This window comes from Microtus pennsylvanicus, chromosome X (genome assembly GCF_037038515.1).
Source record: "Microtus pennsylvanicus isolate mMicPen1 chromosome X, mMicPen1.hap1, whole genome shotgun sequence".
NCBI classification, from domain to species: domain Eukaryota; kingdom Metazoa; phylum Chordata; class Mammalia; order Rodentia; family Cricetidae; genus Microtus; species Microtus pennsylvanicus.
Window position 1 is genome coordinate 29,264,460 of NC_134601.1, and position 15,775 is coordinate 29,280,234.

The 15,775-nt window shown below is 43.5% G+C and overlaps 1 non-coding gene across 1 annotated transcript; it reads right to left on the reverse strand.

Annotated features, from left to right (window-relative positions):
• Nucleotides 1–652: 652 nt before the first annotated feature.
• On the reverse strand, nucleotides 653–724 carry Trnav-cac (transfer RNA valine (anticodon CAC)). The gene has a single exon. It is a non-coding gene; the product is annotated as a tRNA-Val (tRNA).
• Nucleotides 725–15,775: the final 15,051 nt, after the last annotated feature.

The following is a 15,775-nucleotide window of genomic DNA, read 5'->3' on the forward strand; positions in this document are numbered from 1 at the left end:
AGCACAGCCTGGTACACAACAGCACAGGAGGAGGCACAATGGTCCCAAGTCTCTCTCCTTCTGGAGATACACAGGCTGCAAGCCCCAGGGTAGGAGTGGTCCTACTTGGGTCTGGAATCCCTGCATCTGCCTCCCAACTTCAGGAAGAATCTGGTGCTCACCTCCGTGAATCCATAAGCTCAACTCAGTCCAAACACCAGGAACTGAATGCTCCTTTCCAGGACATATCTGGTCTCCATTTGAAACCGGTCGCCATAAGGACCCCGGTTTCTATGACAACCACAATGCTGCCTCCCCCCATAGTAACCAGGAATGGCTCCGACCAGCCCTCCCTTTCTTTTTCTCAGAGCAAGAACTCTTCACCCTTGTTTTCACCCAAGAAAGCATACCCATTATCTGAGAAACTGTCCCCCTACGAAAGCAGAGCTTTCCTTTTTTGTTCGATCTGTGAACAAAACATCCCTGGAAGCATGCCCACGTTCTACTCACCAGACCATGGCGGTGTCTATGGAAATGTCGTCACGGTGACAAATGAGCAATTTCATCCAATAATTAGCTATGCATATATGACTTCATCACGGGACTTTAAAGTCTGGGACACCTTGCACAGAAACACACTGAAAAATAAAATCAAAGGCCAAAGATAATGTCTTGGGGATGCCGGAGCTCGAAACCGGAGCCTCATATATGTGAAACATGTGCTCTACCTCTGAGCTACATCCCCACACCTGCTAACAGCTTCATCAAAGCCCATGTGAATTCAGAGACACCGAGCCAACATTCAGAATCTCTGCAAGTGTCTGCATCAGGTCCTTTGAGCATATTGGATTCCAGCTTGAGTTTAGTGCTTTGATAGGATTCTTGGGACATTTCTTGCATGAGAAAACAATCTATTTTCAATCAAAGAAAAAATAATAACAACAACAATAATAACAACAAACCATATATTCTTTGAAGCAAGGTAAGCTAACAATGAATGATAATTTGAATTACTCAGTTCCATCAATTTTACTTCAACTTTACTTTGCAGTTCGTTCAACATGCCAGTATCATGGGGAATTAATAATTATATGTTGCTGATATGCGGTCATATCTGAGAGTATGAGTAGCTTCCGAAAACCCTCTCTAGCATACCTCCTTTCTCTTTTAAAACACGCCTTAGTTTCCGGGCTTGAAAGGCAGTTTTTATAATCTTGGTCAGGCTGGTCATTTTGTTTCTTAACGTTGCCAATACTGTCCATCACTCTATTTATGGCAATAACTAAATGTGCGGTGGCTACTGAATTATGTCCTCCTTTACACACATCATCTAGTATATGTCTCAATATACAAAATCATTAAAGAAATACTGTATGTATGTTCAGATGAGTGAACTGTTGCCTGTTGCTGAGGTTGTTTTCAATTTCAGTGTCTTGTATATAAAGCTGTTGTGAACTGAAATAAATAAGTCTTTAAAAGAAAATATGTCATCTTTCTCCAGGTTATATATTTGGGTTGTGATGGCCAGATGACAATTAACATATGAAGAAACAGAAAATGATTTTTCCAAGTTATTGTCCTGTTTTCCATGGCCACCAGCAGTGGGTATGAGAGTTTCATCCTCCACAGACTTGCCAGGTCTTCATATGACAAGTCTTTATTTCTGAGTATTTTATGGGGGTGTCGAGAGTCCCCTCAGAGTCACCTGTCTCTCTTCCCTAAGTGTTAAGGATGTTGATGCTGTATGTTTCTCTTAGTGGAGCAACTACTCATCCTTCTGGACAACTTTTATTTCCTGAATTGTCTATTTTCTTAGTGTCTCCTTTAGAAGCTTTCTGTATTCTGGATACAAGAAGACCGTCATCTGATATAAAAATTTCCCACATTCATTTTCCCAGGTAATAAAAATATGTTTCTATCATATATTTGGAAGAATAGACATTTTCTCACTTTATGGAATTCTTAACAATCCAGTTCTTCATTTAATGAAAGGGGGTTTGCTGTATTTACGAAGTTTGTTTGTAATTCATGAACCTGAACTTTCAATTGTATTTTGCTACAAGATTCATGTTTAAGTTGTATTATGGATTTCTTTTAGGTTTATTTTTCCTATTTACTGAGGGTCTGCCTGTATGTCTGTGTGTGCCGTATGCACGTTTGAGTGCAGATGCCAACTGAGACCAGAAGAGTCTGTCAGTTCCCCTGGATCTGGAATTACAGGCATCTGTCACCCATCATATGGGTGCTGGAAACTGAAGTCAGGTCCTCTGCAATAGCAAAAGGCACTCTTAACTTCTGTGATATCTCTCTAGTCCTGCGTAGATCATTTGTTCATTCTCGATTGACTTTTGTATCCTGCGATGTACGTTTGTCTATATTTATATTTGTGCATGGGGAGGTCTGTTTGTCCCAAAATAAGACAGAAAGACAGGGCATTGAAGGGGATATGAGAGGGAATACACAGCCCCTCACCCTGTGATCATTTTTACATTTTTCTGACATTCAGGAAACCTCAACCCAACTGATAGAGCCAAAATGACCTGCAGATATGATGCAACTATTCCTAAAGACATCCCAAATAATGTTTAAAAATAACAACAAATAAACTAGAGTCTAAAGGTAGGGTTCATTCCTTAATATCACCGGATGTCTTCAAGAGGCTTCAGGGTTGATACCCAGCACCTACCCGATGGTTCACACTGTCTGTAACTCCAGTTCCGAGAGATCTCATAAAGTCTGGTACCCTCTGTGGGCATTAGGTACTCATGTGGTGCACAGACTTCTCTGTGGAAAAGCATTCAAAAGCAGAAAATAAAAAACGTAATTATGTTTACTTAGGGGCAGAATACTTGTAGCCTTGAGATGAATGATGATAGCACTCTATTCTCTCTCCTAACTCACATAAACACCTTACAATTTAATTTACTGAAAGAAATTTTAAAAGGAATAAGCACAGCTAAAGGCATTGCTTTTTATTTTCATTTTTTACTTTTTAATAACCTATTGAATATTTTTTCATAATGGAAAAATAGAACCCATTTAAAGAGTAAATATGTTCTTATAGTTAATTTTAAAACCTGAATATAGGCTTTAATGTAATTTAATCTTGAAATTTTCTGAATTACATTCTTTCAGCATTGTAACTTTAGAGCCATAAAAATCCTCCCATTTCTCGCTCTCCCACTGTACCTCCCTCCCTGCCCTCCTCACACACCCTTTGCAATGTCACCTAATCTCAAGTCTCTCTATAGTCCACTCTCAGGTCATCATGCAGGAGCCATGCTTATTCTGTGTGAGCTTCTGTCCACGGGATTAATAAGCTCATAGCCTTTGCTTCATCCTGGCTGTTTCTGAAATTCTTTACTGCATCGTAGGTTCATCTTTACCAGGGTCAAGGTCGTCAAAGGACAGGGTGATCCTCAGGCTGCTGGTCAAGGTACTGGTCTGCTCCTCTCTACCACTACAGGGAGTCCCAGAAAAACTCAGTGACCAGCATATGCCTGCTTCACTGAAGTGTCTTTGTGTCTTTGCTAAAGGTGTCACCTCACACGTGTGTGACTCTTCTGTCCCCTTCATATTCTTTTCTGTCTTTTTGTCATTACCACTTTGTGTCTTTGCTAAAGGTGTCCCCTCACACGTGTGTGGACTCTTCTGTCCCCTTCATATTCTTTTCTGTCTTATTGTCATTACCAATCAGGCACGCTGTCTTCATTTCTCTAGGTTTATAAGGGGTCTGGAAGTCAGGTGTTCATCCTCCAAGTTTGTTGCTCTTGAAGGTGTTTTCAAGCTAGGGTTTTTCATATTCACTGTGAGTTTCAGGATAAGCCCATTAGTTTACGAAAATTCTGTTAGAGTTCTGTTGGTACTGCACTGGATCTATAGGTCTGTTTGAGGAGAACAGACACCTGTATCTTCCATTGCATTAAGGTGATTGCAGAGTGAATTCTAATTGGTCTTAATAATAAAATCTGGAGTCAGATATTAGGAGGTTGAATCTATAAGATCAGAACAGCAGAGCAGCCAGCTTCCAGTTCTTTCCTCTATGAAACTCTCAGACCGAATGGAGCATCCTGTCTCTACAAGACCTCACACTGAATGCCTGGATCTCCTGCCTCGCCCTACCTTATATTCCTCTCTTCAACGGCAGGGAAGAGACAGAAATCTTTAATAAATAAATAAATTAAAAAAAAGGAAAAACAGAAAAGTGTGAGTCACCACTCCCTGACTCTGTTTCTCTTTTAGACTGGATCAATCTAATGTAGCCCAGCATGGCCTTCAACTCAGAGTTCTGTTTCTTAAGTGTTGGGAAAGGTGAGTGTCAACACTGCCTATACTCTCTAGCTAACTAGTGACTATCTGCACACACTGATCCTCAGGCAAGCTTTATTGTCAGGGAAGAAACAAAATATCACCACAGTCGACGAATCTATACATCTTTACTCTCAGCAATGATTTGTCCCATTCAGTGTCTAGGCACTACAGAGAAGTGGGCAGAGTTTTCCTAATTATTTCATATTTCCTAATGCTATCTCCAGTGACAGGCATTTTAAATTACAGCTTACACATTTCACTGTGGTCAACTGTCTGTGGGTTGATTTTAACAGAAGCTCTCTTTTAGGTTGGAATGTCAGGTTTCTTTCTCTATGATGAAAATGTCTTTGGTAACATATATTTGCTTTTGCTTCAATTTCATTATTTTGAAGTTGCAAGTGAATTATGAGAAAAGAAACAAATGTCCAACACCCAGTTTGGGGGAATTTTTCTAAGGCAGCCACAGGTCAAATGTTTGCCCAAATGGAATCTTTGGATCATAGAGATAGTCCTTCACCTCCCAGCCAGCTCCATCAGGGAGGTGTTGAGATCACGGTTGTAGAGAAAGAGGGGATACATGTGAAGAATTAGGTATGTATGTGTAACTCCAGAAAGGTTTGTATTATGAAGAATACTTAGGTAATTATTTTCAAAATATCTAATATTATTTTTCCCAACAGAAAAGGATCTAGGTCAGTACTCGTGTGTTTCCCCTCTTGTTTTCCCATCAGAAATGCAGATTTTAGCAGTGTCTGCTATGGACTGTGTACAGAGGGGGTATTTATGGATGGTTCTTGCCATATGGATTATTACCATGATGCCTGCTAAGGTTTGCTCTGATACCTACTTCCCTGTGCAGTTACTAGTCTACAAGCATTGTTTGTCTTTGAGTAAAGGTTCACTTTTATCGGTTTGCTTATTAATGTATTTACTCATGCGTTTGTGTCCACTCAGAAACACCCATTTTTAAAGGAGTACTCCTTTGTGATCATTATATATTGTGATGCTTAAATTATCCCATAATGTTCCCGTGCGAGGACACACATTCAAGTGGACCTGCTCTTCATTTATCTGCTTAGAATTCTGGATTATCTGACCACCCCCAGAAGACAGTAATCACCAAATGCTAGTTGTCAGTGACACTTTGTCCCCTCTGTCTGTCAGTGTCAGGTCTCTTCTATGATAAGAACAACGGAAGGCAGAGAGAACACGCAGAAGGTTGACAAGAAGCTGACATGAGCCCTTGTTTTCAGTATGTGAGAGATGTAAGTGCCAATGGTGTGTGTGTGTGTATATGTGTGTGTGTGTGTGTGTGTGATGTGTACATGTGTGTATAGGAAGGGTCCGTGAGATGAACAAACAAGAGGAAGATGTCACTGCACATCTTTGACTTGACTAGATACAGACAGGCTACTCCATCCCTATATTCAGTACAGTAGAGTGCATGAGCGTTCTCATCTGCCTTCCTGCCCTCTCCATGAGATTTGTCTCCCCTTACTCTGCCTTCTAGTAGAACAGGGGAGAAAACTGTGAACTCTCCCTGCAGAATCAGCTCCTGGAGAAGAACCAAGTGTGGTGTGGTCTTGTCAGCTTGTTACCAGAGCAAGAGTGACAAGATCATGTGGGACTCACCAGGTGAGTCATTTCCTTTTCTCTTCCCATCCGTGTGACCTGCAGCGGATCTGTGATGCCTTGTAGGAACACATCCTGTTGAGCCGGAAGCAGGAAGAGCAGCACACTGTGGAACAATTGCATTCATAGACTCCCCAGATGACTGAAACCTGTAGGGGTCCCTTTAAATAACCAGAACTGAAATGGAAGCCATCCCTATCAGACCATTTCCCGAATGGGCCATGCATTACTGCATCATATTTGGAGGGAGTGCTTATTAAAATGGTAGATATCTGGGTCCAAAACAGACACTGATTCCAACCCTAGGAAGTGGGTGTGGCATAGCCACTTCTTTCTGATGGCTGTCCATGTTAAAACGTATTGCTAGTGGGTTTGATATTCTGTCTTCCAGGATATGGAGTCACAGACTGCTTAAGTCCATACCATGTTCTCTTGTTACTGCCTTAAATACCAGTCTGTTACATGGCATATCAAATAGACAAATCAATTCCTTCGTGTACGTTTATCCAGATATTCACATACTAGACTCTTTTGTGAGCACCTTGTTCCTGCACTGTGAAGACTAGCAGGGGTCCTTGTATATAGTGTTAGATAGGTAAACTGTCAGTAAGCAGGAGAAATCAGTAATCACAGCAATTCTGTGTATTATTGGCGCTTTAAAGATCATAAAGGGGACAGGAAATAGTTGTGATGGGGATTGTTGTATGTGATGTTACCCCTAAAGGTTTCACAAGTTAGCACGTGATCTGAGTCCTGAATGACAAATAGAAGCAAGGCCGTGCACAAACCAAGTTGTGAGCGTGCTTGCTTCCATGGAGAACAGTGGATCTAATTACAGAGGACAGGCCAGTTGCCAGAGCCTTGAAGACAATGTGGACACTGCTTGGGATAGTATAGAAAGGAACATGTGTGTCATTGTCAGCTGTGTATAACATTTGGATTATATGATCAGTGTGGAAGGTGAGTTATGGAATTGTCATGATTTAATTCCTTTTGGTAGAAGGTGACTTGGCACTGCACAGAGAAAGGCCTTTGGAGGGCGAGATAAAGGAGTGTGTGGAGACAGTGGATATGGTTCAGAAGACAGGGGAGGGATGGAAGTGGAATGAAAGAGGGATGAAGCCATGCTGCAGTGATTAGCGGGAGAGCCGCCCTGTGCAGCCTTGTCTGGGAGAGGGCAGATAGCACCTGTATGCGCTGTGCATTTTCCTTGTAGAGACGTTGCTCTAACATCTCTGACCACATGGAGACACAGTGCTTCCATTTACTGACATCAGTTATTCCACGTGTATTCACACAGGATAGTTTGAATACCCAAACTAGTTATTGTAAAACTTATCAATATGATAACGAGTTGCTGATGAATAATTTTCAGATGTAAACTTCCTAAGTACAATTAACTGTAGCATAATTTCCAAAAGAATAAGAATCTAACATTTGTCTCATAAAAAGTGAACCCAAAATTCACTGTAGTTTTGAAAATGGCTGTTCTGCAGCATGTACTGCTGTTGGCAGATTTACAGATGAAGGAAGTGAGTAAGTTTTAGGCAGAGTTGAAGTGAAATCAGTCTGTAAATTCTGCAGCAACTGCTTGTCCCTATTTCTCCAGAAGAAGACTGCCTTTAGAAATGCGTATTTTTGGCAGCTGGGCATGGAGCAAACATTCACAAGACAGAGGCAGTTGGACGTCTGAGTTCAAGGCCAGCCTGTAATTCCAATCGCATATATCAACATTAGTCTGTCACATATGCAGGAACTTGTGACTGGTATTTAAAGCAGATATTATCACTAAAGACCCCCAAATTAGCACATGAGCAGTGTGATGCTCTCAATTCACAGAGTGGGAAGCACAGCTCAGAGCATAGGGTCTCACTCTGTTTTCTCCTCACAGAAATTCCCAGTCTGTGTTTGTAAAATGGGTCCAGGACATCCTGGCTCAGGGAACCAAAGTTGCGAGGGGCTAGGAAGGTCCCACATCTCTCTGAGCCTAGAAAAGTGGTTCTCAACCTGTGACTTGACCCCTTTAGCAAATGTCTATCCCCCAAACTATTTCCATCATGATTCTGAACTGTAACAATATTACAGCGATGATGTAACAACAGAAATAATTTTCTGGCTGGGATCACCACAACATGAGGAATTGTATTAAGAGACAAGTTATAGCATTAGGCAGGCTGAGAACCACTGCTGTTCAGACATCCAAACACAGAATCCGAGTTCTCAGATATGTCTGGGATCCCTTCATCATTGTCCCCATACTCCTAGGGAGGCATACCCCACATCAGGACACACACACTCACATCTCTGTGCAAGGGGAACCCTGTTCTTCTTTCCCTGTCATTTCTATTTCCACACACTATGCTATATTTCCAAATTAGTTTTTTTTTTATATCTTCAAGCTCATCTTAAGGATGTGTCTGATTCTTTGACCAACCTTTTTCCTGTTTTGTGATTCTTCTGCAGGGTCTGGGTCATTGTTCTGCACACACATCCACAGACAGTACAACAACAGCCTCCAGTCCCTTGTTGCTGACCTTTGAGGAAGCTGGGCATGTTAGGTAGGTTTGCTGGCAGGGGACTTGCTCTCGGGAACAGGATGTCCTTGCCAGAGGCTGGACTCGAGGATGCTGCAGCACTTAGATCTGCCCAGCATCTGACGGCCCTGTTCGAAGCTCTTCACAAATGTGGTGGGAGCACATTTGGGGATTTTTACAAGTGGTTCCTAGACACTGCTATGGCTCCCCTGGCAGTGCAGGACATTCCCAGCTATATTCTTGATTTCTCTGGTAGCTGTTCAATGAGAATGCTATACCATGAAAAGAAGCCATTGGTGAATTTAAAAAGACACAGTATGGGGACTGGCGACATAGCTCACGTGGTAGAATGATTGTCCAGAATGTAAATTGCTTTGTGTTCTTTGACCCTCTGCGCATGTTCACCCTCACCTGTAATACCAGCACTCAAGGCGTAGAGGGAGGAGGAAAGAGACGGGAGAGTCATTACTGTTTATGTGAGTATGGCTCCCAGCCCCCATGGCAGATAGCTCACAACTGCCTTTAACTCCAGCTCCATCAGGAGTCAATGCCTCTGCCAATCATGTGCATACCACAGACAGACAGACAGACATAATTAAAATTATAACTAAAATATAAACAAGAAAAAAAAGAAGCATCAGCTCCAGGACATTGACCAAGTGGAAAACACAGTGGAATTTAAAAGATGAACATTACAATGGCTAACGGACTCTAACAGTCTACAGTCTGGCATGGGAGATGGCTCAGTGGTTCAGAGTGCATTTTATTCTGGCTGAGGATCCAAGGTAGTTTCCAGCATCCATTTCCAACATCCTTGAAGGACCATACCTCAGCTCCAGGAAGGTATGACCTCTCCTGACCTTTGTAGGCACCGGAATTCATGTGTACATACACATAGGAATATACACAACGTAATTATTATTAAGTTATGTACATTTTAAAATTATGTACAAATTAAAATAATTGTTGTGAAACATTGAAGAAAAATGATCAAATGCCAGGCAGTAATGAGAACAGCTTTCATCAGCGTTATGTGGCAAATGCGTGCACTTCCAGCTATTTGAACACTGGGGTTACACAATCATTAGTGCTAAAAAGTTTCAGAACAGCCTGAATAGCATAGAGAGGCCCTAACTAAAAATGAAAACCAAACAAAAACCCGAAATATCTCGGAAATGCTAAATTTCTTAAAATAGCAATCTTAGAGTCCATGGTTTTTCAAGAGATGTGGGTATTTATAAAATAAATTTTTGCAAGTAATTCAATGATAAAATTACTTATTTCTTGGGAATGCAACAATATACATGTAGAAATGGAATGAAAATGTTACTGGGCCGAGAAGAAAACAGTAGCATTAAGAATGTGTTTACATTAAAATGAATACTTGAGCTGGGGCAGTGTGCTAAGCTTGGAAGAGCAGCAGCACTCTGAAGGCTGAGGGAGGAAGGGGAAGAGTTCCAGGCTGGTCTGGGCTGCTCTGAGACTCTGCACTAAACACATAAAGTAGTTAGCAGGACTATTATCATTCCATTCATTGTGGGAAAGTTCTGTCATGGGAAGCCATCCTCTTTCCACCGGATGTGAGGCAGAGCCCTGTGCGCGCCTGCCAGACACATTAAAGATTACCATCTCCTAAATGGGGAAGTGACTTCTTCACCACCACATACAGCAAGGCGCACAGAAAATGGCAGCTGGGACTCTACTCAGATAGCTCACTCTCAGGAGAGTTCCCTGCAGACAGCCCTGTGCCTTAGGGGTAGGAATCAGCCCAGCGACAGACACAGATTTCCTTATGGTACTACATGTGCTTTCCTGTGGTGTTTCAAATTTCGTATCCAGGAAGCAAAGTACTTTAAAGTGTAAACTGAGAAAATACTTGTGCTCGGGTAGTAAAAGTGGGGCTGGGGAGACAACTAAATCAGTAAAGTCCTGGCCTTGTGAGCATGAGGCCCTGAGTGTCATTCCCAGAGTGCATCATCAAGAAAATGAAGTTAAACTACAGCAGGAAAAGTAGCAGGTGTGTCGGGAGATGCTTGTGTGTGAAGGTGGAGGCGAGCACATCCCTGCAGTGTGCTGACCAGCCAACCCAGCCTGCCTTGCGTGTTCCAGGCCAGTGAGAAACCCTGTCTAAGTAAAACTTCAGGGGGATTGCGCCTGAGGTACAACACCGGAGGCTGCCTTCTGTCCCCTGGCCAAATGCATGTGTGCATACAATTGCAGAGACACACACAGACACACACATATGCACACGGGCACACGGGCACACAACCACACACTGGATAAAGGATGTTTATACCTTCTGTACTTTAGAAGTAGTCATTGTGTTCCGTTTCTGGGCAATGAAGTAGAAGGATAAATGGAATCTACTCTCATGCTCTGTGCATGCCTATGTGCATGTGTGTGTGTGTGTGTGTGTGTGTGCGTGTGTGCATGTGTGTGTGTGTGTGTGTGTATGTGTGTGTGGGTATTTGCACACAGAGCTCCACCATCTCTATCTAATTAGGCTGCTTTATGTTAGCCTTAGACTGGGATTAGTCTTCAATCTCGGGTTTACATTTGATATACCTAAGATGTCAAGGTTTATGTGCCAGGAAAATATACTGAGGTGAAAAAAAAACACTGCTTTATTTCCAGAGGTAAGGTCCTTTCAAGTCCAGGTCATACCCAATGTTCCCTCCCACCCCAACAGACTCCACTGGGCCCAAGACTCTCACTGATGTAGTTCCCAGTATGGCCAGGAGGTGGCAGTCAAACTACATGCCTACATTTATTTTCTTTAAAGGGCTGATGTTTTATGGAATAGCAATGCGTTTTTAGTGTGTTTGGAAAGCTGGCACACATATAGAGCAGTTCCATTTATGGATTGCAGCAACTGTAGTGCTCCACAACTCACTTCATCCTCCCTGAGTGTATAGTGGGCAGTGCACACGGGATACAGAGTGGTGCTCTGTAGAGAATATGAATGTGGTGGTCACCTTGAATCCCCTGACACTGGGATGGATGGATTTCCTAGACTTTCCCTCTCCTCTCCAGGAGGCTGTGGTACAGCCCCCAGATCGCTGCCTGCCAGGCAAGTTGTATCCTGGTCAGTCACTGCCATTGTGTTGTACCATGCCTGCTGGGGATGTCCAAGAGCAACCTGGTGTTAGTGGTGTGGTTGCCAAGTACGCTTCCATGGTGTTTGTGGTATGGTTGTCATGTACTTTTCTATGAATATGCTCTGCATATGGTTTAGATGTAATATGTATTCACCCTTACGATTTAGACCAAGCTTGGGGTCCCTTCTCTGTTGCAGGAAGATCTCCAAAGTATTTCCATTACCTCCCCATCATTTTAGAGCCACTAACTTGATACTGAAAGAGAAATTATCCCCTGAGCCCTACAAGAAGAGATAACACAGAAGAAAAGAGGCAGGAACCCCAAGTCCCTTGACAGCCACAGGACATTGTCTTAGCTACTGTTCTATTGCTGAGAAAAGGCGCTGTGCTGAAGGGAATTTACAGAACAAAGCATTAAATTGGGAGCTTGCCTTCAGTGTCAGAGGGTTAGTCCAGTACCATCACTGTGGGCAGCATGGCAGCAGGCAGCCTGGCAAGGCACTGAAGCAGTAACTGAGTGTTTACATCCTGATCACTGGAAAGAGGCAGAGGGCTTTGAGACATCAGAACTCACCCCCAGTGACAAACCTCGTCCAATAGGGCCGCACATCCTAATCTTTCTTAACCATACACCATTGGGATTGAAATGTTAACCATAGGAGCTTATGGGTACCATCCTCATTCAAACTACCATCATCCTGTAAGGGATTTCCTCTGCCCCATCAAGCTACAGAGGGAGAATTGTGGTTGGCTAAGTACTCATAAGTGCATAGACTAGAATCTGTTCCAAGATGTCAGTCATTAATACAGGAGACTACTGTGTGACATTTGGGGAGAGCAGGAGGCCATTCAAGTTACTTGTCTGAAATAATGTGCTCTTCAGAAGACAGTAGTCCCCTTTTGGCCCTCTTCATGGATACTGAAACTGTATACTGAAACTGTAAAGGCCTTGAGCACACGGGAATTATACAAGATTGAGTGAAGGTACACACACATTCAAGCACAAACACACACTTCCTTCAGCCACGTCATCAATTTATTTCTGTGAATTAGTAGTTTATTGTGTGCCAGGCATTATCAATCTAACCCCACATCTACATGTCTCACACAATACCTTTTTCCCTCTTTTGATCTGCTCAAGTGGATTACCATGGAAACCATTCAAAGAGACTGCCTTAAACTGTCTAGTCCACAAAGAAAAACAAATGTTGCCTGGGAAACCAAGGATAATTTGGCCCATACTTCCCATAGTGATAGCTATCAGGCCCCACCCTGATCCTGGCTATATCTCCCTTACAGAGGGGAGGGAGGATAAACCTTGTGTGGTGTCTGTCTTGGAAGTTATCCTGGGTGAGGAATAGATTTTTTTCTGATTCTGCTTTCCATGTGATAGTGCAGTTAACATGTCTCCATACTTAACCAAGTATGGATAATCTATAAGAAAGCAGTTTGTTTAAGGGGGACATTGAGGTGGCACCAAACACGTGACTTCCCTTTTCCACACCGTGGGACTAGAGCCAGAGCCACAGGACACAGAGAGAAAGAGGAACCACATCTTCAAAGACAAAGACAGGCAGAGGGTCCAGTCTGAGCATGTAACTCTCCTGATTTCAGGAAATGCTCACCACAGGTTTCTCATATAGGAGTCACCTCCTCTCAGCTCTCCCCGTGGGTAGTCTGAGAGCAAAGAGACACTCTTCTCCATTGCTGGAGAGAATGCAACTGTTCTCCAAGCCTATGGAGGGATCTGATGCTAGTGAAAACCACAAGCGTGCATTCTGGGGACCAGGGATCTTTCTTCTAAGGATCCATCCCAAAAAACACAGAAGGGGACACAAAGACTCAGAGCAGCAATGTAGAACACCAAGAGCAGAACTATGAAAATCATCTGTGGGAAGGAGAGAGTGACGGCATGATCTCAGGTGTATCTACCACTGCTTTCCTCTGCTTACTGACAGTTTACCCATATAAAACGATACTCCAGGACCCCTGGTTATCTTCTCAGTACAAACATGGTGCCCACAAAAGAGGCCAGTATGTGAATACCTGGATAAACATTACATATCTTAAGGAATTGATTTGCCTATTTAATATGCCGTATAAGACACTGATATTTAAGGCAGTAACAAGAGAACATGGTATGGAATTAAGCAGTCTGTGACTCCATATCCTGGAAGACAGAATATCAAACCCACTAGCAATATATTTTAACATGGACAGCCATCAGAAAGAAGTGGCTATGCCACACCCCACTTCCCAGCATATTATTCAGTGTCTGCTGTGGACACAGATATCTACCATTTTAATAAGCACTCCCTCCAAATGTGATGCAGTAAAGCATGGCCCATTCAGGAAAGGGTCTGTTGGGGATGGCTTCCATTTCAGGTCTGGTTATTTAAAGGGACCCATGCAGGGTTCAGTCATCTGGGGAGTCTATGAATGCCAATGTTCCACAGTGTGCTGCTCTTTGCTGCTACCTGCTCAACAGGATGTGTTCCTACCAGGCATCACAGATCCGCTGCAGGTAACAAAGATGGGAAGAGAAAAGGAAATGACTCACCTGGTGAGTCCCACATGATCTTGTCACTCTTGCTAGATAACAGGCTGACAAGACCACACCACACTTGGTTCTTCTCCAGGAGCTGGTTCTGCATGGAGAGTTCACAGTTTTCTCCCTAGTTCTACTAGAAGGCAGAGTAAGGAGAGAGAAATCTCATGGAGAGGGGAGGAAGGCAGATGAGAACGCTCATGCACTCTACTGTACTGAATATAGGGATGGAGTAGCCTGTCTGCATCCAGTCAAGTCAAAGATGTGCAGTGACATCTTCCTCTTGTTTGTTCATCTCACATATCCTTCCTATACACACCCATGTACACATCACACACACACACACACACACACACACACACACCATTGGCACTTACGACTCTCACATACTGAAAAAAAGGGCTCATGTCAGCTTCTTGTCAACATTCTGCGTGTTCTCTCTGCCGTCCTGCTGTTCTTCTCATAGAAGAAACCGGATATTGATAGACAGAGGACACAAAGTGTCACTGACAACTAGCATTTGCTGGTGACTTCCTTCCCAGGGGCGGTCAAATAATCCAGAATTCTAGGCAGATAACACATGAAGAGCAGGTCCACCTGAATGTCTGTCCTCGCACGGACACGTTATGTGATAATTTAAGCATCACAATATATAATGATCACAAAGGAGTACTCCTTTAAAAATGGGTGTTTCTGAGTAGACACAAATGCACGAGTATGTACATTAATAAGCAAAACAGAAAAAAGTGAAACTTAACTCAAAGACAAGCAATGCTTTTAGACTGGTAACTGCACAGGGACATAGGTATCAGAGCAACACTTAGCAGGTGTCATGGTAATAATCCATATGGCAAGAACCATCCATAAAACACCCCCTCTGTACACAGTCCATAGCATACACTGCTAAAATCTGCATGACTCATGGAAAAACACATGAGTACTAACCTGTGGACTGTGGTGATATTGTCCCATGACAATAAAGCTTGCCTGTGGATGAGTGTGTGCACATAGCCACTATTAGCCAGAGAGGCCAGGCAGTGGTGGCACTCACCTTTCCCAACAATCAAGAAACAGAACTCTGTTCCATTACTCAATTCCATTGATCGTAAAATGAGGGCGGGGGAGAATAGTCTGAATTGCATATGAGGCACTTGCCTCACCTTAGCCATTGAACTCCTGCTGCTGGCCGTGAGTCTGTTCCGAAATCCAGCGAGGGGGGCATCTGCCAGCCATGAGGGTGCTGGCCTATCCTGCCCAGTCTGCCCGCAAGGAGCCCTGCTCTCTGGGAACTCACCTCCCCTCTAGGGGAGAGCCGCCCCCCCCCCCCGTTGGAGCCCCAGGGAGCCCCAGTCTCAGACCTTCCCAGGGGCCAGGGAGTGATGAGCACTCAGCACGTGGCCCAGCCAATGAGCTTCCTCTGCCTTTCATGGTCATGGTGTCATCAGGACCGAGGTTGCTATCATAGATCATTTCTGGGTCTTTGGTCTTGTTGCAGCTTGGGTCTATGTTAACATCCATGGTCATGCTGCCACCAAAGGGCACACAGGAGCCTGGAGTCTGGGCTGTGTCCTCTGGCCATGTTGGGATCTGAGCGCTATGTTGCCATTGGAGTGACACTGATCTGAGAGACCCGAGCTGCCAACTGGTACCATGATGTTGTCCATGCCTGAGCT